The sequence below is a fragment of the Rhinatrema bivittatum genome, chromosome 9 (assembly GCF_901001135.1).
Source record: "Rhinatrema bivittatum chromosome 9, aRhiBiv1.1, whole genome shotgun sequence".
Taxonomy (NCBI): Eukaryota; Metazoa; Chordata; class Amphibia; order Gymnophiona; family Rhinatrematidae; genus Rhinatrema; species Rhinatrema bivittatum.
In genome coordinates this window covers 101534486-101558164 of record NC_042623.1, presented here as the reverse complement: position 1 = coordinate 101558164, position 23679 = coordinate 101534486, and positions in this window count along the sequence as shown.

Sequence of the window (23679 nt, the reverse complement as noted above, 5' to 3'; positions counted from 1 at the left end):
CTCCCCATACCTGTCATGCATCTGATATATTCTGCTCTGCACATGAATGGTAAACAGTTCGTTGATTTATTTATTTTAAAAACTTAAACCCTGCCTATCAACATTCTTTAGTGGCTTACAATAAAAGTATTCATAATTATCTAAATGAAACAATACCATAAGATAAATACAATTAACATAAAAAAACAAACCATGACAGCTCCCACTGGACAATTCTAAATTTTCCTGGCAAAAAACATACTTAGCATCTTCTGAAAGGTCTGTTTAAAAAGAAATGCCTTAACTTACTTCCTGAACATTAACTAGTATATCTCTTGTTTGACCTCATCCATTAAAATATGTCACAGGTTTGATCTTTCTACATAGAACAGATGTTTTTTGGACTCAGCAAGCTAATCTGTTTAATGGAAGGTACATCTAATAAAATCTTAGTGGCTGATCTCAAAGGTTTCACAGATTGATAAAACTTGAGGACAGAATTTACACATTTGGAGGCTAGACCACGCATTCCTTTAAAAACTAATAAGAGCAATTTAAATTTAACCTCAAGCTAATAGGCAACCGATGTAAATTGAATAACAATGGAGTGATAACTATGTGGTTGAATCATTGTACCAGAAATAATTCTGGCAGCCACATTTGATCTGAAATAGCAAAGCATAGAGAGTAGATTAAGGGAAGCCAAGCCAATGTAAAGAGCATTAAAATAATCTAAGGATGATACCACTAGTGTTTTCAAAACAATTCCAGGTCAGTAGCTGAGACAAAAGGTTGCAATTTTCTCAGCATATGAAATTTTTTAAAGGTAGTATTTATCACATTGTTTACTTAAGGCAGAAATGATAAAGATGAATCCTTAATGATACTAAGATTCCGTACCTGATTGGAAATTCAAATTTGCATATCTTCAATTTGAAGGGATTTTGGAACATAAGAACATGCCATACTGAGTCAGACCAAGGGTCCACCAAGCCCAGCATCCTGTTTCCAACAGTGGCCAATCCAGGCCATAAGAACATGGCAAGTACCCAAAAACTAAGTCTATTCCATGTTATCATTGCTAGTAATAGCAGTGGCTATTTTCTAAGTAAACTTGATTAATAGCAGTTAATTGACTTCTCCTCCAAGAACTTATCCAAACCTTTTTTGAACCCAGTTACACTAACTGCACTAACCACATCCTCTGGCAACAAATTCCAGAGCTTTATTATGCATTGAGTGAAAAAAAAATTTCTCCGATTAGTCTTAAATGTGTCACTCGCTAACTTCATGGAATGCCCCCTAGTCCTTCTATTATTCGAAAGTATAAATAACCGATTCACATCTAATCATTCAAGACCTCTCATGATCTTAAAGACCTCTATCACATCCCCCCTCAGCCGTCTCTTCTCCAAGCTGAACAGCCCTAACCTCTTCAGCCTTTCCTCATAGGGGAGCTGTTCCATCACCTTTATCATTTTGGTTGCCCTTCTCTGTACCTTCTCCATCGCAATTATATCTTTTTTGAGATGTGGCGACCAGAATTGTACACAGTATTCAAGGTGTGGTCTCACCATGGAGCGATATAGAGGCATTATGACATTTTCTGTTTTATTAACCATTCCCTTCCTAATAATTCCTAACATTCTGTTTGCTTTTTTGACTGCTGCAGCACACTGAGCTGATGATTTTAAAGTATTATCCACTATGATGCCTGGATCTTTTTCCTGGGTGGTAGCTCCTAATACGGAACCTAACATCGTGTAATTACAGCAAGGGTTATTTTTCCCTATATGTACTACCTTGCACTTGTCCACATTAAATTTCATCTGCCATTTGGATGCCCATTCTTCCAGTCTTACAAAGTCCTCCTGTAATGTATCACAATCTGCTTGTGATTTAACTACTCTGAATAATTTTGTATCATCCACAAATTTGATAACCTCACTCATTGTATTCCTTTCCAGATCATTTATATATATATTGAAAAGCACCGGTCTAAGTACAGATCCCCGAGACACTCCACTGTTTACCCTTTTCCACTGAGAAAATTGACCATTTAATCCTACTCTCTGTTTCCTGTCTTTTAACCAGTTTGTAATCCACGAAAGGACATCGCCTCCTATCCCATGACTTTTTAGTTTTCTTAGAAGCCTCTCATGAGGGACTTTGTCAATGCCTTCTGAAAATCCAAATACACTACATCTACCGGTTCACCTTTATCCACATGTTTATTAACCCCTTCAAAAAAATGAAGCAGATTTGTTAGGCAAGACTTCCCTTGGGTAAATCCATGTTGACTGTGTTCCATTAAACCATGTCTTTCTATATGCTCTACGATTTTGATCTTGAGAATAGTTTCCACTATTTTTCCCGGTACTGAAGTCAGGCTCACTGGTCTATAGTTACCCGGATCGCCCCTGGAGCCTTTTTTAAATATTGGGGTTACATTGGCCACCCTCCAGTCTTCAGGTGCAATGGATGATTTTAATGATAGTTTACAAATTTTAACTAATAGATCAGAAATTTCATTTTTTAGTTCCTTCAGTACCCTAGGATGCCCTAGCACAAATTTATTTAACAAATGCAGGTTTTCATAACTTATTGGTAAAATTAAAATATAACTACAACTTGGGAGATCTAATCAAGTTGTGGCTTTAACCTCTAGTGGCTAATGCATGGCCCAGAACTGGCCATGTTCTGCCCCCCCAACCTCCTACTATAAAATCAGGAGCTGTCCTTGGCTTAATCTCCCCTAAACCCCATCATGAAAATCAATGCCCCCCCCCCATGGACCAAAGGTACCAACCCCCCTTGAGTCAAGAGTAAGGGCCTGATGTGGTCTAATCCCCCCCCCCCCGGTCTCACTCCTCCCACTCAGTCAGGCTACCCCATTCATGTGTCAAACTGTCATTGGGAGCAGGACAGAGCATGAATCCCTCTGCATCAGGCTGTACTGCATCCTGTTAAGTGAATCCAGCTTTGAGATACAATAGTTATCCTATAAGGTTGCACACTGTAAACATGACTTATAAGTATGATGCTAACATTAAGATTCTTATAATCCAAATACACAGGTCCTGAATACCTTCTATTCACTAAATACCTGTAATAGTGAACCTATCACATACCTTAGAACCTTGATTCTGTAGGCAGGCTATAATCCTACTGAACTTTTCATAGCAAATTCTTTCACTGCATTTTGCAATTACTTCAGGACTTTTTTTTTATCATTTAAATTTTGTATTGAAGTCTATGCCAACAACACAAAAACTCAGATAATAATCGACTTGACAATATAGGTTAGACAGTATAATACTCGACAAGTTTCCCCTCCCTAGCGTCCCTCCCTCACTTGACCATCCAAATTTAATATTTATTTTTTTATTTGTTTGTTTGTTTTTATATACTGAAGTATTAGTGTTGGCCTTCACTCCGGTTTACATTTGAACAACATTATACATAAGAACTCAGAAATATTATACATAAAAATCATGAGAGGATTGTGGTAACAGAGAATATTAGAATCAGGGGATAGCTGTAATAAGAGATAAACTTAAGAGGAAACGACGGATTAACAAAGGGATAAAACTGATAATTTGGAGGAGAAACAGTTGTTCTAGCAAGGTGAGCAAGGTGATTAGAGTCGCATGACTGGAAAGGGGCATAAGCTGGGATTGTAGGGCAGATAGAAGGGGGACATAAGGGAGTTTGTTCAGTGGGGGGGGGGGAGGGGCTGTGGAGGGTCAACTAACCAGTGCTGTGCAGTGGTTAGTTTAGCCTATCCCATCCTTGAAGGCTTGTTTGAAAAGCCATGTTTTGAGCAGTTTTTTGAAAGATATGGTATTTCTTTCAGATCTTAGGTATGTTGGAAGGGAGTTCCATAGGTGTGGACAAGCTATTGAGAATACTCTTTTCCTGGTTGTGGTAAGTTTGGCAGAGGTTGCTGATGGGATTTCTAAACAAGCTTTGTTTGTTGATCTGGTAGTACGTTGAGAGTGTTGTCTTTTGATTAGGGTGTTAATGCTGTCGTAGTCATCGTGGTGAGTTGAGTTGTGTATGATTGCTAGAGTTTTGTATTCAATTCTTTGTTCTATCAGGAGCCAGTATAGCTCTTTTAGGGTAGGGGAGATGTGGTCTGATCTTTTGTGACCTGTGAGGATTCGGGCTGTGGTGGTTTTGTAGTATTTGAAGAGGGTGAAGAGTTGATTTGGGGAGTCCTATATGCGGTGGGAGTAAATGTCCTCAAATAACCACCAACAGTCGGTATGAAGTCTTGTGTTTAACTCTGGCAGATGGAATCAATTGGTCTTCATCACCATCCAATGTTTGTATGGCTGCCATATTTTAATAAGCCTGTCTAAGTTATCTTGATGAATCACTGTTAATTTTCCCAAATAGTGGATGACAGTCAGCTTCCATGTAACCTCTGCTAATCCTGGGCATAGTTTCTGTTTCCAGGCAGCAGCGATCACCATCTGGGTTGCAATGATTATCTGTGTAGCTAATGTCTGCGGGAACTTATTGTCATCCGGGAGAGGGAAAGTCAATAAACAGCATTTTAAGTCTTTGGCAATCTGGTAGTCTATTATTTCAGATATATTCAGGACTTTTTTTTAATACAGTCTTTGCAGGAAGATCACAATTCCTCTGCATTTTTCAGCTAGAAGACCATACAGTAAAAACCACACTCAAGATCATGTCTCTGTGCTTGTTTATAATAGATAACATGATAACATAAACATTCTCTGACTTTTAATATACTGTAGGCATAAATAACAGTTAACGCCAAACAAGGTTGTAAATACTTATGGTTAGGGCAAGGTTTAAATCCAGTCCATTTTTGCAATTCAGGTCAGTCTCTACAGTAATTCCTTTCTATGGACAAACACAGTAAACACTTGAGACACAATTTCAATGTACAAGATTAACACAAAGCTTCAATACTTTCTTTTTTTTTTATTCTTTATTTATCCATTTTTAAAATACAATACAAGGATTACTTGCAGTATTGAAATTACAGAAAAGAGAATACACATGAAAATCCAATAAGAAACATTTACATGGTAATATCTCAAAAATCTTTTCTGTATCTTTATAAGAAAAATTAGAGAAGTATATCCCTCTTGAGCAATCCAAATAAGAAAAAATTTATATCTATGAAATTGTAAGATAATCCTCCTAATTACTTTCTCCACCATTTATTTTACTCCCAGGAGTGCTTTTAGATGTTCTGGATCTGTATAATGATATGTCTGACCTTTGATCTTAATTACGCACTTGCAGGGGTATCGTAATAAAAATTGACCTCCTTGTTCTATTACATGATGTCTTAAATCGAGAAATGTATTCCACCTGAGCTGCGTAGTTTTTACAAGGTCTGGATAAATCCAGATCTTGTAACCATAATAGGTTTTGGATCTATTTCTAAAAAAATATTTTAGAATATTATCTTTATCTGAGATAAATGCTAACGTAATAAGCAAGTTTCCTCTTTTTTCAATAACAATCTCTTCCTGAGATTTTTCAAGGAAATCTGATAGATCTACCGAGATTTCTTTATTTGGATCTTCTAAATCTTTACTTTGTATTCCAGATTTTGTCTGCTCTTTCATCTTAGCAGAAGTAGAGGCATTGATGTAAAATGCTTTAACTATTGTGGGAGTACATTGTTCTGGGATCTTTAGAATTTGATTTACATAAGCTCTAAATAGATCTATCGGACCCATTTTACTTGTAATAGGAAAATTTATGATCCTCAAATTTAACATACGAGAATAATTCTCTATGTTTTCAATCTTCCTTTGTAATTCACCCTCAGTTTTAATTTGGTGAACTTGTACATTCTCTACTTTTAACAAATGTTGTTCCATATCATTTACTTGCTTCTGTTGAGCTGTCAATACTTCAGCATTACTTCTAACTACCAAATTGGTTTCGTTTACCACCTTCGTTAGATTTTTTATAGAAGAATCCAATTTAGTCAGATAAGTCCAAAGAGTTTCTAAAGTTACATTTGCAGGTTTAATTATTACTTCCTGAGCAGACATTTGTTGATTTCCATCACCCAAATGACATTTCTGTGCTTTGGAGGAAGGATTATCTCGATCTGTATTTTGGTCCATTTTATTTAAGGAAGAAACTTTACCTTTAGATATCCCTTCCTTTTCCCCAGCGATATCACCAGATTCATCAACACTCTCTGGGTCTCCTTGAGAGATATCCGGCAAATTGATGGGTAAAACCCCTTCATTGCCAGGTGGAGTTGGAATGTCTGGCGCCCCTGGACTTAAAGAGATGTCCTTGGTCAAAAGAGATGGAATTTGCCCTGATTCCATCTCTTTAGCGGCCCCCTCAACAGGGGTATTATATGGAGAATTCATCCACTCTGTGACAGTCCTTTGGCCTAGTTGAGCTGTCGGAGTACTTGAGACTGGCCTTATCCTGGCCTTCCTCTTAGTATGAGGCATAAAATATTCTAATAGGAAATCAGCTCAAAACTTTAGCCAGGAGGTACAAAGTAGCCCTTACAGTTTAAATACACTTCTCTATGGAGAGCGAGGTGTTTGTGTTATTAGAAATTCCGAGAAAAAATATCTTGACATACCGTGAGGTGTGGAAAATAGTGAAAAGTCCTTTTCCTTTTCTTTTCTTTTATGAAATAAAAAAACTTCAGTAAGGCATACCTGGCAATTCCGGGTGGTTCCGGTCAGAGCCGGTCAGAGCCGCGCGGCTTCGGCGGCGCGCCTCGGCAGCTGCGCGCCGTAAGGAGTCTAATTTAAAGCTACCTTCCGGCCCCTCCTATTCATGTGGCAGCTGATAATTGGTTGTCCAAGCGTTCAGGGCTGACTTACGTCCTTCACCCCCACGGCAATCAAGGAACACGAGTTTCCAGACAATTCAAGCAGGTAGCCACCTTCAGGTAATATTTCACGGGGAAAAAGAAAACTCAGTCCAAGCATTAACACTGCTCACCTCGCCTTGGATAGTTCTTTATAGGAGGGCCGTTTTAAGGCTTCCTTCCGGCCCCTCCTATTCACATGGCAGCTGATAATTGGTTGTCCAAGCGTTCATGGCTGACTTACGTCCTTCACCCCCACGGCAATCAAGGAACACGAGTTTCCAGAGAATTCAAGCAGGTAGCCACCTTCAGGTAATATTTCACGGGGAAAAAGAAAACTCAGTCCAAGCATTAACACTGCTTACCTCGCCTCGGAAAGCTTCAATACTTTCACATTGCATAACACAAGGATTAAGGGATTACGGGTCTTCCACCAGGATATATACCACATTTAACCTTCGAACCTTCTAAAAGCTGGGAAGCCTTCCTAGCATCCCAGCATACCTTTAGAATCTGCTCTGGACCATCAGATATGAGGCTATCAGTAATCTGGGTCTAGATTTCTCAGAGCTATCCTGTGGCTCTACACACCATATACCAACTCTGAATCACACAGACCCTAATTCAAGGCCAGCTGTAACATTTTTTGTGTAACACCACTTTACTCAGCAGTTTTTTTTCACAGCACCTTATAATAGCTACAAGTCCTTATTCACAGACCTATTACAATTCTTCTGCACTTTCCCAAAACAGTTCCTGTCACTGACCTTTGCAAAACTGCATGCCTCTTTTTTCAAAGTCTCAATTCTTTACTACATCCAGACCTTACACTACAGTTCTTCTATTCCTTGTCCTTGTAGATGCCTCAAACAAGGCTTCTCCACATATGCTCCCCAAACTTCTGCCATATTAGACCAGAAAAAACACACTGTCTTTGTTATGGAGTCTCAATTTAGTGGACCCTTGGGCGGACCTGCAGGAGACTGGGAAAGGTGGTCAATATCTCTAGTATGTGGCAGGGCGGGAGAGAGATGTTCAGGCAGGACGTAGAGGTGCTCTTCACCCTGGAAGCTGGTACACCCCGAAGAGAAGCCCGTAGGGGCCTGGCCACTGGGACTTAGGCGGGTTGTTGATCAGGACTGAGAACTGGAACCAGACTAGAAAAGTAGACAAGTACTGTAACAGGGCTCGGGTACTGGAACCAGGCAGGAATTGTAGCAAAACTCGGGTACTGGAACCAGGCAGGAACTGTAGCAGGCAAGCAGGAACCAAGCAGGTACTGTAGCAGGCAAGCAGGAATGGAGTGGGTAGCAAGGCAGCTCACTCCGGGGCACGACGCAACAGGGAACCAGGAGGTAAACCCGTTGCAAGGCAAAGGCTGCGTGTCCGCGGCCGGCTTATCAAGGCTGCGGAGTCTGATGTCAGGAACTGGGCGGAGTCACCACTGGCGGGAAACGGCCTAGAAAAGCGTCCAAGTGGCGCACGCGTGCGCCTAGAAGCAAGACGTTCATGGGAGGCTTCCCGGCGGTGCGGCCAAACAGGGCGCAAACTAGGCCCCCAGAAGCAGGAATAGGTCCAGGAGCACAGAGGTAAGGGTCTGGTCGCCACGCTCGCGGCCAGAACCGCAACAGTACCTCCCCACTTACGCCCCCTCTTAGCCGGTCCGGGTTTACTTGGGTGGTCCAGATGGAACTGCCGTAATAAGTCCTTGTCGAAGATGTTACGGCCGGTTCCCAAGAATTATCCTCGGGTCCGCAACCCTCCCAGGTAAGCAAGTACTCCCAGCGGCGTTGATGGAACCAGACATCCAAGATCTCACGAACTTGATACGTAACCTCATCCAGTACTGAAGGGTCCGATGGTTCAGGAGCCTGGGAGTGGTATCTGGATAAAACAAGAGGCTTCAGCAATGACACATGGAACACGTCATGTATGCGCATGGAGGAGGGTAGGCGTAATCGGTATGAGACTGCTCCCACTTGTTCGGCAACTCAAAAAGGCCCACAGAATCTCGGAGCTAGTCTTCGAGACGGAATTCGTAGCTGTAGATTTTTTGTACTAAGCCAGACGCGGTCTCCGGGCAGGAAGATAGGCGTTGGCTGACGATGCCTATCCGCCCATTTCTTGGCGAACTGGGCAGCTTTACGGATCTTTCCCTGGATAGAAGTCCATAAGGAAAGAAGCTGGCGGGCTGAAAGTTGCACTGCCGGGAGTGCACTAGGTTCAGGTGAAGCAAGGGCAGTCGAAGTTGCTTCCTATAGACAACGAGGAAAGGCGAACTTCCAGTAGCAGCATGCGTGTGATTATTATACGAGAACTCCTCCCACGGGAGTAGCTTGGCCCAATTATCTTGTTCATTTATGAACGAATGGAGAAAAGCCTTTAAGGTTCGGCTAGTCCGTTCCGTTTTCCCATTCCTCTGGGGATGGAACGCAGACAAAAGACTAAGTTGAAGTGTTTGTAAAGTGCTTTCCAATATCGAGCAGTAAACTGTTGTCCGCAATCGGAGACTATATCCTGCGGGAGACCGTGAAGTCTAAAGATATGCTGAGCGAAGAGGTTAGCTAGGTCAGGTGCAGAAGGCAACTTTGGCAAGGGGACAAAGTGCGCCATCTTGGAGAATCGGCCTACGGTCACTCAAATGACCGAATTACCTCCTGAGACGGGAAGGTCCATGACAAAATTAGTGGAAATGTGTGCCCAAGGCTCCACCGGGATAGGTAATGGTTGCAACAGGCCCCTGGCCCTCCTGATGAGCAGCTTTTGAACGGCGCAGGTAGGACAAGAGCCCACAAAAGCTTGGACATCCTGTCTCACCGTCGGCCACCAGTAGAATCGGTTCAACAAGTCTAAGGTCCCTTTACAGCCACCATGGCCCCCAGTGAGGGAGTCATGGGCCCAAGTGAGAACTGCTCTCCGGAAGTGACATGGAATGACAGTCTTCCCTTAGGAGGACACCAAGGTTGCTGCAAGGCTCACTTTCACAGGATCCAAAATATACTGGGGAATGTCAGGAGTCTCTTCGACCTCAGAGGAGCGCAAGAGCGCGTCAGCTCGAACATTCTTAGAGCCGGGTCGGTAGAGGTACGGTAAAGTCGAACCGATCAAAAAACAGCGACCACCGGGCTTGCCTTGGGTTCAGGCGTTGGGCTTGCTTCAAGAATACTAAGTTTGTGTGGTCGGGGTAAATCGTAACGGGATGGCTGGCTCCCTCCAACCACTGTCTCCAATCCTCCAGGACAAGTGTCACGGCTAGCAACTCTTTATCACCAACACAGTAGTTGCACTCTGCTGGCGAGAATTTCTTCGAGAAATATGAACAAGGTAACAATTGACCAGAATCAGAGTACTGGCTCAGCACGGCCCCACAGCCACATTGGAGGCATCGACTTCCACCACAAAGGGCCGGCTGGGATCCGGATGACGAAGGCCTTCCTTGAGGGCCTCGAAGGCTTAGCAGGCAGGAACATGCTAATCCACCTCGTTGGCCCCCTTTCGGGTGAGAGTAGTCAATGGGGCCACAATACGGGAATAGTTGGGAATAAAGTGACGGTAGAAATTGGAAAAGCCGAGGAAGCATTGCAACGCTTTGAGGCCCCTCAGCCGGGGCCAATTCTTAATGGCCGCCAATTTCTCAGGATCCATTTGGAAGCCTGTTGCAGAGATTATGTAGCCCAGGAATTGCAGGGACGTCTTCTCAAAACTACATTTTTCAAGTTTCACGTACAGACCATGCTCCCTAAGTATTTGGAGCACTTGACGGACATGCTGACGGTGTGAAGGCAGGTCGTGGGAGTAGACTAGCACATCGTCGAGGTAGACGATTACGCAGGTGTTCAGAAGGTCCCGTAACACCTCATTCATAAGGTGCTGGAACACCGCCGGAGCATTATATAAGTCGAAAGGCATCACAAGATATTCGTAATGACCGTCTCCGGTATTAAAAGCGGTTTTCCACTCATTTCCAGGATGAATTCTGACTAAGTTGTAAGCACCTCGTAAGTCCAACTTTGTGAAAATCTTTGCTCCCTGGAGCCTATCGAGGAGCTCCGGGATTAGCGGAAGCAGGTAAAGATCCCGCTTGGTAATGGAATTTAGGCCTCGATAATCTATACACGGTCTCAGTGAGCCGTCCTTCTTGCTGACAAAGAAGAAGCCTGCCCCTGCAGGCAACTTGGACGGGCGAATAAACCCCTTGGCCAGATTCTCTGAAATATACTCGGACATGGCCCGGGTTTCAGTAACGATAAGGGATATACCCTTCCTCGGGGGGGGCATAGTTCCAGGTAACAGGTCTATAGCGCAGTCATACTGATGATGCTGCAGAAGGATCTCCGCCTTGGTCTTGGAAAAAACATCCGTGAAGTCCTCATAAGGTGCAGGAGGACCTAGGGCAGAGTGCATCAATGGAAGTCCGGGAGCCTTAGGCACTTTCATACAATTGTCTAGGCAGAAAGGGCTCCACTTGACAATCTGTAGAGTATCCCACTGAATCGTGGGCGAGTGCTTCTGTAACCACGGCAACCCTAGCACCACAGGGTGGACAGCCTTATCCAACACTAGGAAGGCTATCTCCTCCGAATGGATCGCCCCAGTGCGGACAGTAATGGGTGCCGTGGACATCAGGACAGGTCCTGGAAGGAGCGTCCCCTGGATGGAGATAATTCGCAACAGGACCTCCTGTCTATGCATAGGAATTCGCAACTGGGAGACTAAGTCCTGCTAGATGAAATTATCTCCGGCTCCAGAATCCAGTAACACAATCGTCTCAATGGACCCTCCAGGGTATTCCAGAGTAACAGGCACGGTACATTGAGGAGCTGTAGCACAGCCCAGGAGGACCTCCTCCCAACCTCCTAGGCTTTGGCGTTTTCCACACGCTCCTGGCAGCGTGCCAAGAAGTGACCCTTCTGGCCAGAATACAAGCACAATTTCAACGAACGGCAACGTTGCCCCTCTTCAGCAGAGAGCGGGGCCCATCCCAGCTGCATGGGTTCACAGGTGGGAGCGTCTGGTCGAGAAGTCTTAGGAGAAGATGCCGATCTCGCTGACACAGAAGCAGAACTGTGGCGAGAGGAGTGCTGCTCCTTGGCCTGTTGTTGTAGGCGGCGGTCAATGCAGGCAGCCATCTCTATCAAGGCATTGAGGTCCTCCGGCAGATCTCGGGCAGCAATCTCATCCTTTATGCATCCAGAGAGGCCCTCCAAGAAGATGGCTTTAAGACTATCATCCTGCTAACCTACTTCTTGGGCTAAAGTCCAGAATCCCATAGCATAATCTGCCAAAGAGTGAGCCCCCTGACGGAGTTGCAGCAGATCCGATGTAGCCGTAGCTGCTCGGGTAGGCTCATCGACGGTGTGTCGAAAGTTCAAGATGAACTGTTGTAAGTTCATTAGCGAAGGATCATTGTTTTCCCAAAGGGGAGAAGCCCATATTAAGGCTTTTCCATCAAGCAGGGACAGGATATACACCACTTTCACCGCATCCGAGGGGAACTGCCGAGGCAACAGGGAGAACCGTATAAAACATTGGTTCAGAAAGCCGCGGCAGGTCCTTGAATCACCAGCATAATGAGGGTGCCGGCAGCTGAGTCACCGAGGAGTCTTGACCCTCGGGTGCTGGTTCTGAGGTGGACGAGGCCCTGGCATCCAATCGGGCCATCAATTCCCTTACCGAAGCAGTAAGGACCTCGAGGTACTGTTGTTGATACTGCAGCTGCTGGGCCAACCCTGGCAGGTCCAAGGGGACAGGCGCATCCGCCGAGTCCATGGCCTTGCAATCTGTTATGGAGTCTCAATTTAGTGGACCCGTGGGCCGACCTGCAGGAGACTGGGATAGGTGTTATTTATTTATTTATTTTTGTTTTTTTATATACCGATCTTCTTACATTGTATGCAAATCAAATCGGTTTACAGAGAACAAATTAAAACTTGCTTGGTAGCATTACATAAAACAGAGGAACTATTAAATAACAGATAAAAGTATGAGAAACATATAAGAAACAATAAATAACATGGAATTTGAAGATATTCCTAAATTAAACAGATGCCTGGCAAGAGGCTGATGAAGCAACCTTAAAATAGTTAACTTACATGTGGATGAAATCGAAACTAAATTGTGCTGGGTGCAGGAACGATAGGTAAAGGGAGGACAAGGGGGAAGGAGGGAGGAAAGGGATAAGCAGGGGGTCTGGAATGAGGGAGGGTTTAAAGGGGAGGGGAAGGGGGAGGTGTTTATAGGGGAAGGAGGTTTAAAGCTTTAATTTTATTTATTTTTTTTATTTTTTTTAATTTTAATTTAATTTACAAAATAACATTGTACTTTAAGTTTGTCATGGCTACAATGAGGTTTTCGCTATGAATGTAGCATATTTGAATATTATGAATGTAAAGCTTAGAACTGCTGATAAGTGGGCTAGAAATATTTAAATAAATAAACAGACCCTCAGTTTGTGCAGGGAGGCAGGTGTTTTATAAAGTTAGTGGATATATATATGTTATCCTGCTTGTGAAAACACTTGTGCGTGCACTTCCAAGCACCAGTTCGCCGAGGCCTCCAGCAGTTGACCCAAACCTTCACCAGTTCACCCACACCCTCTGCTTCTTGCTCCAGACCCCCCACTCACCCACCTAAAATCTGCAGACAACAGAGAATTCAGATTTTACATCCGCGACTTGTTTAGCAGGTGCATAAGCAGACACACATTTCATTGTGTATACATGTACTCCATTTATAAAAGTACGAACAGAAGTTTGTACTTCCAAACCTCCACCCAGAGCATCCTTGAAACCTCCTCTTTGTCTGTGCGTGCATTTCCGCACGGCAGCAAGAGTGCACACATAGTCCCGCCCTTCTGAAAATGCACTTACTGTGCATACATGCTGAATTTACACACATACATACATACAACTCCCCCGTAAGATTTTGAAAATTCCTCCTACATTAGAAAACAAAACAAAACATAAACACCCCCGCGCCCCCTTGGCTGCCTCCATGGAGTCTCCAATAAAGGGAAAGGCAGGAACAATCCCCAGTCACTTCTGACCCATCAGCTCCGGTTGAAAAATGCCAAGTTGTTTTACGGCCATATAACAATAGAGTGATAAAGCCATACGGCTGTAAAATGACTTGAGGTCCGTCTCAGGTCTGGCCAGCACCGGAGCAGATGGGACAAGAGTGCCTGGGGATGGCTCCTGCCACTTTCTTCATCAGAGACTCAATGAAAGGGATCAGTGGGAAAGTGGGAGGGATGGTTGTGTGGAGGTAAATAGTGCATGTTATTTGCTAATCATGCACATTATTTGCCAAACCAAAATATGAGTCGATGTTTCGGTTTGGTTATATCAAATCAAACCAAAAATTGACTCATTTGTCGTGTTTAAAAGAAATGCACCTCCCTAACATAAGACATATATTTGTCAGAGAAAGCAAAAACGAAGGTAAACAATAGTCACATAATGAGCCATTGTCTTTAATAAGATTTTTTTTCCTTCTCCTTTTCTCTTTTCCTTTGTAATTTTAAACCCTTCATTGCAAGATCACTCAGCAATCAATAAACGGTCAAATCACCAGTAGGATGGATTGTGATGGCCAGTTTGTGATGGCAAATTTGACTTTACTAACATAATATAGTATAGTATAGTCTGCTGTGTCAAATCAATTCTCTTTAGAAACAAACTCAGCCCACTCATCTCCAAAAGGAAGAATATTTCTTTTTTGCACAAAGCTGAAAGGTATCCCTATTTGAAAACTTATAGATATAGATATGTACACTCTCACACACACAAGATCCCAAGAAGGAATCTATTAGATATCCCTTCCTTTCCAAATGCTCAGTTATACAAAACAAGGGAACAGATGTTTTCAATTGCAGGTGCCACCATTTAGAACTCATTTCCAGACATGATACAGGCCGATAACTTGTTTAATATCATTTAGGTAAAGAAAAAAGACCTTGCTTTTTATGCAAGCGTTTTAGGACCTGAGCATCTGCAAAACAGCATCCTTTAGCCATCACTATCAATGAGTTTACATTTCCCATCTGATCTAGTATTAAAGCTTTGGGTGTATGGAGTGATATAAATATTTTCTTTGGTACGCATATCAAAACTGTAATAAGGGCCGTTTTTATAACTTATGTGTTATGCGTAGTCTAAACATCTGCTGGAAAAATCTGACTTTTGCATAGTGGTGCAAGCATCAATCTTGCCACTGATTATTGCAAAGCTTTATATCTTGGCCTCCCGACTTCCATCTTAAGGCCTTTGCAGGCCTTAAATTCCTTTAAATTCCGTGGCACGTTTTGTATCTGGAATTGGTCGCAGAGAGCATATTACTCTAGTTTTAATGAACCTACACTGGCTATCAGTTCAGCAGCACAATGAATACAAAGTGGAGACAATGATGTTCAAATTAATCAACGGACTCTTCTCCATGGTCTAATGCTCTTTTGAGGATCTGCCAACCTACATGATCCTTGAGATCCTCGGAGAGGCTTACTTGATGTCCCTCAGTAAGACAGGCTCGTCTCGCTGAAACAAGAGAATGTGCTTTTTCTGTGGCAGCTCCTGTACCGTGCAACTCTTTCTCAGAGGCAATGCACTTGTCAGTTTGCTTAAAATCTTTTAAGTCTTGCTAAACTTTTCAATCAGGTCTATTTATGAGCTAGTAATACCAACCTGGCATTTTTCTTTCTTTGTTGATATTTTAATGACCGTTTGTCCATTAGTGTTAAATTATGTATGTCACATTTGTACATCGCTTAATAAGTTTCGCATTTAAGTGATTAACACATTTTAAGAAAGATAAAGATAAAACTAAAGCTGTGCTCTGTCCTTACTGTTTAGGCTTCCTTAATATCCTGTGGAGTGATTATGATTTAAATCTGTCATCTATATTGGGGGTTTTTTTTTTTATTTTATTTGTACTCCACCCAGTATTTTTAAGGCAGAGAAGGTGAGAAATATTTTTAAATAAATAAATGTAACTTCATGACTCGATAGCTATTTCCTTGTGTTGAATGAGATGTGTATAGGTTTTTGACTGCCAAGATCTAATAAATTTCAAAATTTGTTTAAACATTTTCCAACCAGGTCTGAAAGTGCAATAACACTGATGCAATCCTCCCCTCATCTGTATAGAGACATTGACATCATCAATCAAGACATCAACATAAAACTTCTAAACCCAGCTGACCTACTCAACTCATCCACTCCCATATTAAATCGCTCACCACATGTTCGAGATCTAGGTATCATGCTAGACAATCAGCTCAATTTTAAAAAATTCATAAGCACAACCACCAAAGACTGTTTTTATAAGTTACAAGTCTTAAAAAAATTGAAGCCTCTTCTTTATTTCAACGATTTTCGGATGGTCCTACAAGCCATTATTCTATCAAAAGTCGACTATTGCAATTCGCTTCTCTTTGGCCTTCCATATTCATCCATCAAACCCCTCCAAATGCTACAGAACTCTGCAGCCAGAATCCTTACCAATACGAATAAAAGAGATCACATCACCCCCATTCTCAAGCTCCTCCACTGGCTGCCTATAAAGCAAAGGATCCTATATAAAGTACTCACCGTAATTCATAAATCCATTCACAATATCTCTCCTCTTCAATTATGTAACCAACTACGCCCTCACTCCTCCTCTAGACCCATCAGAGGAGCATATAAAGGCACACTCTATGTACCTTCAACAAAATCCTCGCATCATAAACGTGCCATATCTACAGCAGGCCCCATTCAATGGAATGCGCTCCCACCAGACATTCGGCTTGAGTTCTGCCACTCTTCATTCAAAAAAAAACTTAAAACCTGGCTCTTTAGCCAAGCTTTTCCAGGACCATGATCATCATTTTTTCCCCTCCAACCAGCAAGAACATATCTTCTTCACAAACCCCCATTTTCCATACCACTACCTACTTCGGTATCTAATCTCTTGCTGCAGGACACTTGAGACTTTCTCACTTATACGTTATAATTTTTATGCTCAATAAGACCTGTCAACTTAATTGTTTAAGTCTTTTTTTTTTTTTTTTCTCCTTTATCTTTTGGTCATCAATGTTACAATGTTATTGTTAAATTTTGAACTTATGTACACTGTTCCAAGTTTCATAACCTTGTTCTATGTAATGCCTTTTGGCAATTTTCATGTTCTGTTTCAATGTAAACCGATGTGATCTTTATTTCATATAGGAACACCGGTATATAAAAATCTAAAAATAAATAAATAAATGATAAGTTCTGCAGAGATTCAATGACTGGGTCCAAGCTTAGGGGGAGAACATGCGACATAGGCCTGTTGTCATACCCTACTAAATATGTCCTTCATCCAATAAAGGAGAGATCACTTTCAATATGAAAAGGACTAGCAAATCCATGCATCAGCTTGGTCTTCACTCATTCGCTGTACTTTAGGAGAAATTGGGAGTGGATTTTGAGATCCACTCATTTTCCCATGTGGGTCATGCATTTTGAGTTTGCATTAGGGCCTCCCCATCTAGCCTTACTAGCACTAGGGTGTATGGCATCCCCTCTCATTCTTTCTTCTGCATGGATGTGACTGCAGAACAGTAAGGCAGTCATTTTTATTTTAAGTGCTGGATAGAAATTATGCCGAAGCTTCGCTGAATGGCATCTTCTCTCTATTGCAGGGTCAGCATAGACACCACTTTTTTTTTCCCTACTGAACCTCACAACATTAAATTTCTGTACAGGAAAAGATAAAAATAATACAGTGTAATGGTTTATTTTCATTTAAAGAATTTTTTTCTGCCAAAACACAGCACATTGTTCTCCACCTTCATACTGAAAATACTGGATGAGTGAATGGATCTGCGTTCAATACTCAGCCTACGTTTCTACGAAGCACACCAGCTCTCATTCTTTCATTTTTGTTTGCCTGATCGCTCTTCTTATCTTCCAGATGAGCCCTCAGTTTTACACTACCATCAGCAGCAGCTTGGGTATTGTGCATTGAACACAACGATGGCTCAAATATACACAATGGGGTAGATTTTAAAAGAAGCGCGATCAGCCTACTTTTGCTTGCGCATCAGACTCAAGCAAAAGTACGCTGGATTTTAGTAGATACGCGCGGAGCCGTGCGTATCCACTAAAATCCTGGATCGGCGCGCACAAGGCTATCGATTTTGTATAGCCTGCGCGCGCCGAGCCGCGCTGCCTCCCCCCGTTCCCTCCAAGGCCGCTCCGAAATCGGAGCGGCCTCGGAGGGAACTTTCCTTTGCCCTCCCCTCACCTTCCCCTCCCTTCCCCTACCTAACCCACCCACCCGGCCCTGTCTACACCCCCCCCCTTACCTTTGTCGGGGGATTTACGCCTCCCGGAGGGAGACGTAAATCCCCGCGCGCCAGCGGGCCTGCTGCGCGCCGGGCCGCGACCTGGGGGCGGGTACGGAGGGCGCGGCCACGCCCCCGGACCGCCCTGGGCCGTAGCCACGCCCCCGTACCCGCCCCCAAAACGCTGCCGACACGCCCCCGAAACGCCGCGACGACCGGGCCCGCCCCCGACACGCCCCCCTCCGAAAACCCCGGGACGTAAGCGAGTCCCGGGGTCTGCGCGCGCCGGTAGGCCTAAGTAAAATAGGCTTACCGGCGCGCAGGGCCCTGCTCGCGTAAATCCGCCCGGTTTTGGGCGGATTTACGCGAGCAGGGCTCTGAAAATCCGCCCCAATGTGAAGGAGGTCAAAGACAACACTCATTAACTCCAATTCACTGGTAGACAAGCGTGAATCCGATTGTCCTTGAAACAAGTTGATAAATTCAAATTAAGACAAATCCTATACTTCATTGGTTGAAGAAGGAGCATTATTATAAGTGTCTAGAATATGTTATTGTATCTGAAACATGATCCCTCTCTACCTAGAAATAATTATCTCTTTTTCTATAGATATATATAGAGAAAGAAAGATGTATATAATGTATACAAACACAGATACCTTGAGGCCAATAACATTATGTTCAACGTCTCTAGTATGTGGCAGGCCGGGAGGCAGATGTTCAGGCAGGACGTAGAGGTGCACTTCACCCCGGAAGCTGGTGTTCCCCCGGAAGGAGCCCGTAGGAGCCCAGCTGCTGGGACTTAGGCAGCTTCACCCTTGGAAGCTGAAGCCCCCCCAGGAGGAGCCCGTAGGGGCCCGGCCGCTGGGACTTAGTCGGGTTGTTGATCAGGACTGAGAACTGGAACCAGACTAGATCAGTAGACAGGAACTGTAGCAAGACTCGGGTACTGGAACCAGGTAGGAACTGTAGCAGGACTCGGGTACTGGAACCAGGCAGGCAGGAACTGTAGCAGGACTCGGGTACTGGAACCAGGCAGGAGCTGTAGCAAGACTCGGGTACTGGAACCAGGCAGGAACTGTAGCAGGCAAGCAGGAACCAAGCAGGTACTGTAGCAGGCAAGCAGGAACGGAGCGAGTACCAAGGCAGCTCACTCCGGGGCACGAAGCAACAGGGAACCAGGAGGTAAACCCGTTGCAAGGCAAAGACTGAGTGTCCGCAGCCAGCTTATCAAGGCCGCGGCGTCTGACGTCAGGAACTGGGCGGAGTCACCACTGGAGGGAAATGGCCTAGAAAATTGCTCAAGTGGCGTGCGCGCGCCTAGAAGCAGGGTGTCCATGGGAGGCTTCCCGGCGGTGCGGCCCCTGTGGGGATGCCGCCGAACAGGCCGCAAACCAGGCCTTCAGAAGTGGGAACAGGTCCAGGAGCACGGAGGTAATGGTCTGGTCGCGGCGCTTGTGGCCAGAACCGTAACAGTTACCCTTGGCTCTTTTTGTTTGTTTGTTTTTTAATGTTTTTCTATGTGCCATGTCTTGCTCACAGCCGCTATATCTAAATCAACTTTTTCCATGACTGCCTCTAGATCTGTGTCTTTATTTCCCATACTAGGAACATTAGTATACATAGCTACATGGTGCAAATATTGCCCTTTTCTCCTCATTTGAATACAATTATTTAATGTTATACTTAATTTAGGGTTTTTTCATCCATCCATCAATAATTCTAATTTAAAGCCCTCTTCAGTAGGTTTGCCATTCTGTATTGAAAGTCATTACATCTCTTCTTCAACAGGTGGATCCATCTCTGCTCAGCAATCCTTATATATCATCCAATGATCCAGAAAGCCAAAACACTTTCATTGATACCATCTATTCAGCTATTTATTCATCTCCAGAATGCAAGCTTCCCTGACTGGGCATGACTGAATGGAAGAGAATATCACTTGGGCACCTATCTGCTTTACGATCTCTCCCAGAGCCATGAAATCATTTTTTATACAATTTGTATGGATTCTAAGAGTATCATCCTTGCAAACATGGATAAGTAGCATTGGAGAGTAGCCAGTAGGCTCGAGGAGTTTTTGCAATCTCTCCAAAATGTTTTGTATTTTTTTTTAAAATGCCATACTGGGTCAGAACAAGGGTCCATGAAGTCCAGCATCCTGTTTCCAACAGTGGCCAATCCAAGCCATAAGAACCTAGCAAATACCCAAAAACTAAGTTTATTCCATGTTACCATTGCTAATGGCAGTGGCTATTCTCTAAGGGGTGGATTTTAAAAGGCCTGCGCGCGTAAATCCTTCCGGATTTATTTTGCATAGGCCACCGGTGCGCGTAAAGCCCCGGGACGCGCGTAAGTCCCAGGGCTTTCGAAAATGGGTGGGAAGGGGCATGTCAGGGGGCGTTCCCGAAATGACGCGGCATTTCGGGGGCTTGCCGCAGCGTTTCGGGGGTGGGCCCGGGGGCGTGGCGCCGGCCCAGGGGCATGGTTGAGGCCTCCGGACCAGCCCCCGAGACTGGAGGACGGAGCGGGGCTGCCGGCTGGCGCGCGCAAAGTTACGCCTGCTTTCAGCAGGCGTAACTTTGCCGACAAAGGTGGGGGGGGGTTTAGATAGGGCCAGGGGGGGGTGGGGGGAGGGCGAAGGAAAGTTCCCTCCGGGGTCGCTCCGAAATCGGAGCGGCCTCGGAGGGAACAGGCAGCGCGCACTGGGCTCGGCGCGTGCAGGTTGCACAAATGTGCACCCCCTTGCGTGCACCGACCCCGGATTTTATAAGATACGCGCGACTACACGCGTATCTTATAAAATCCCGTGTACTTTTGTTCGCGCCTGGTGCGCGAACAAAAGTACACGATCGCGTATTTTTTAAAGATCTACCCCTAAGTGAACTTAATAGCAGGTAATGGACTTCTCCTCCGAGAACTTATCCAATCCTTTTTTGAACACAGCTCTACTAACTGCACTAACCACATCCTCTGGCAACAAATTCCAGAGTTTAATTGTGCGTTGAGTAAAAAAGAACTTTCTCCGATTAGTTTTAAATGTGCCCCATGCTAACTTCATGGAATGCCCCCTAGCCTTTCTACTATCCGAAAGATTAAATAACTGATTCACATCTACCCGTTCTAGACCTCTCATGATTTTAAACATCTCTATCATATCCCCCCTCATCCGTCTCTTCTCCAAGCTGAAGAGTCCTAACCTCTTTAGTCTTTCCTCACAGGGGAGCTGTTCCATTCCCCTTATCATTTTGGTAGCCCTTCTCTGTACCTTCTCCATCGCAATTATCTTTTTTGAGATGCGGCAACCAGAATTGTACACAGTATTCAGGGTGCAGTCTCATCATGGAGCGATACAGAGGCATTATGAAATTTTCCGTTTTATTCACCATTCCCTTTCTAATAATTCCCAACATTCTGTTTGCTTTTTTGGCTGCCACAGCACACTGAAGCAACGATTTCAATGTGTTATCCACTATGACACCTAGATCTCTTTCTTGGGTTGTAGCACCTAATATGGAACCCAACATTGTATAATTATAGCATGGGTTATTTTTCCCTATATGCATCACCTTGCACTTCTCCACATTAAATTTCATCTTCCATTTGGATGCCCAATTTTCCAGTCTCACAAGGTCTTCCTACAATTTATCATAATCTGCTTGCGATTTAACTACTCTGAACAATTTTGTATCGTCTGCAAATTTGATTACCTCACTTGTCGTATTTCTTTCCAGATCATTTATAAATATATTGAAAAGTAAGGGTCCCAATAGAGATCCCTGAGGCACTCCACTGCCCACACCCTTCCACTGAGAAAATTGTCCATTTAATCCTACTCTCTGTTTCCTGTCTTTTAGCCAGTTTGTAATCCACAAAAGGACATCACCACCTATCCCATGACTTTTTATTTTTCCTAGAAGCCTCTCATGAGGAACTTTGTCAAATGCCTTCTGAAAATCCAAGTACACTACATCTGCAGGTTCACCTTTATCCACATGTTTATTAACTCCTTCAAAAAAGTGAAGCAGATTTGTGAGGCAAGACTTGCCTTGGGTAAAACCATGCTGACTTTGTTCCATTAAACCATGTCTTTCTATATGTTCTGTGGTTTGATCAACCTGCCTCCACTCTAGCCATCCTGCTTCCTTTACCTTGGAAGGCTATCTGGTTTGAATCTCGCCTGAACTCTTGACTCACCTGAACCCTGCCTGCCTCGACCCTTGTCTGGACTCTTGACTCATCTGATTGCTGCCTGCCTCAATCTTTGCCTGGCCATAGCCTGTTCTTGGACCACCTCCTTAGTCTTCAGCAGAGACCTTGGTCTAAGTCCTGCTGGCCCCGGCACCCAAAGGCTCAACCTGAGGGGAACATGGGCTGGAAAAGGTGAAGCTCCTGACTGGACTCTGATTTGCCTGTGTCTACCTGCTGGTGGTGAGGACCTGAAAAGCTCCTCCCTGCAGGTAGAACCATTCTCACCCCAGTCCAAGGGACAACAGATTTAACAGTAATTTAGATACATTTAGTTATTAGTTATTAGAGCAGCCTCGGAGGGAATGGAGGAAGGCTGCGCGGCTCGGTGCACCCCCTTGCGCGTGCACAAATCTACGCCTGCTCGTATGTTTTAATATCTGGCCCTAACTGTAGCACATAAACATTAATGTATTTCAGACCATTTTATTGTGCCTGTGAAGGCTTTATTGCATGACCCAATGTTTAGTATTATTCACATAACGCCCTTAACATGCATGTTATATTTTATTATATTATATTTATCCTAATTTTTTGCTCTACATTCATGTTCTTCATTATATGTACCGCACAGTTACGATTTTGATATACTGTTTCCCCACATGTTACTTGTAAATCGATGTGATGCTCTGCGAATGTCGCTATAGAAAAACCTTTAAATAAATTAATTAATAAATGTTAAGCTTTATTGTGCAAGGCTCCTAAATTGAAGCATATGACCAAGTTCAAAATGATGCATCTGCATTTTTAAATTAGCCAGATAGGGAAGTAATGAACTCATTAGCTAATTTCCCCCATTCACTAAATTTGCTAAATAATTTTGTGTAGCTAGTTTGAAAATTGGCATCCCCTAGCTCCTACTCTTCTTCCCTTTGCCACTTTGATGTCTTAATTAAAACCTTCTGACAAGTGCAACGCCCTTGATCCCTCTCCTGGGACAATAGATCAGAAGCCAAATTTCACCTCTCTCAATGACAGATCAGAACCCTACATCTCCTCCCTCTGACAACAGATGAGATCTCTGATCTTAACTTTTCTTTTCCCATTGAAGATCAAGCACCCTTGCCTCCCTCCCCATCTCCAACGCAAACAAACTACCTAGGTAGACTATCCTAAAGCATCCCACCTAAAACCCTGCGTCTATCCCTCCATCCTCATCCCATTGGTTGGAGAAGAACTGGCTTTCAATTTTTTTTTTTTTTAGATTCTGATTTGATCTCAAAATAGCATCACTAGGAGGCAGCTCACACATTCCCTTTTGTATGGGTTAGGGCCTCATTGGTTGTTGGCAGGGGAAGAAGCAATC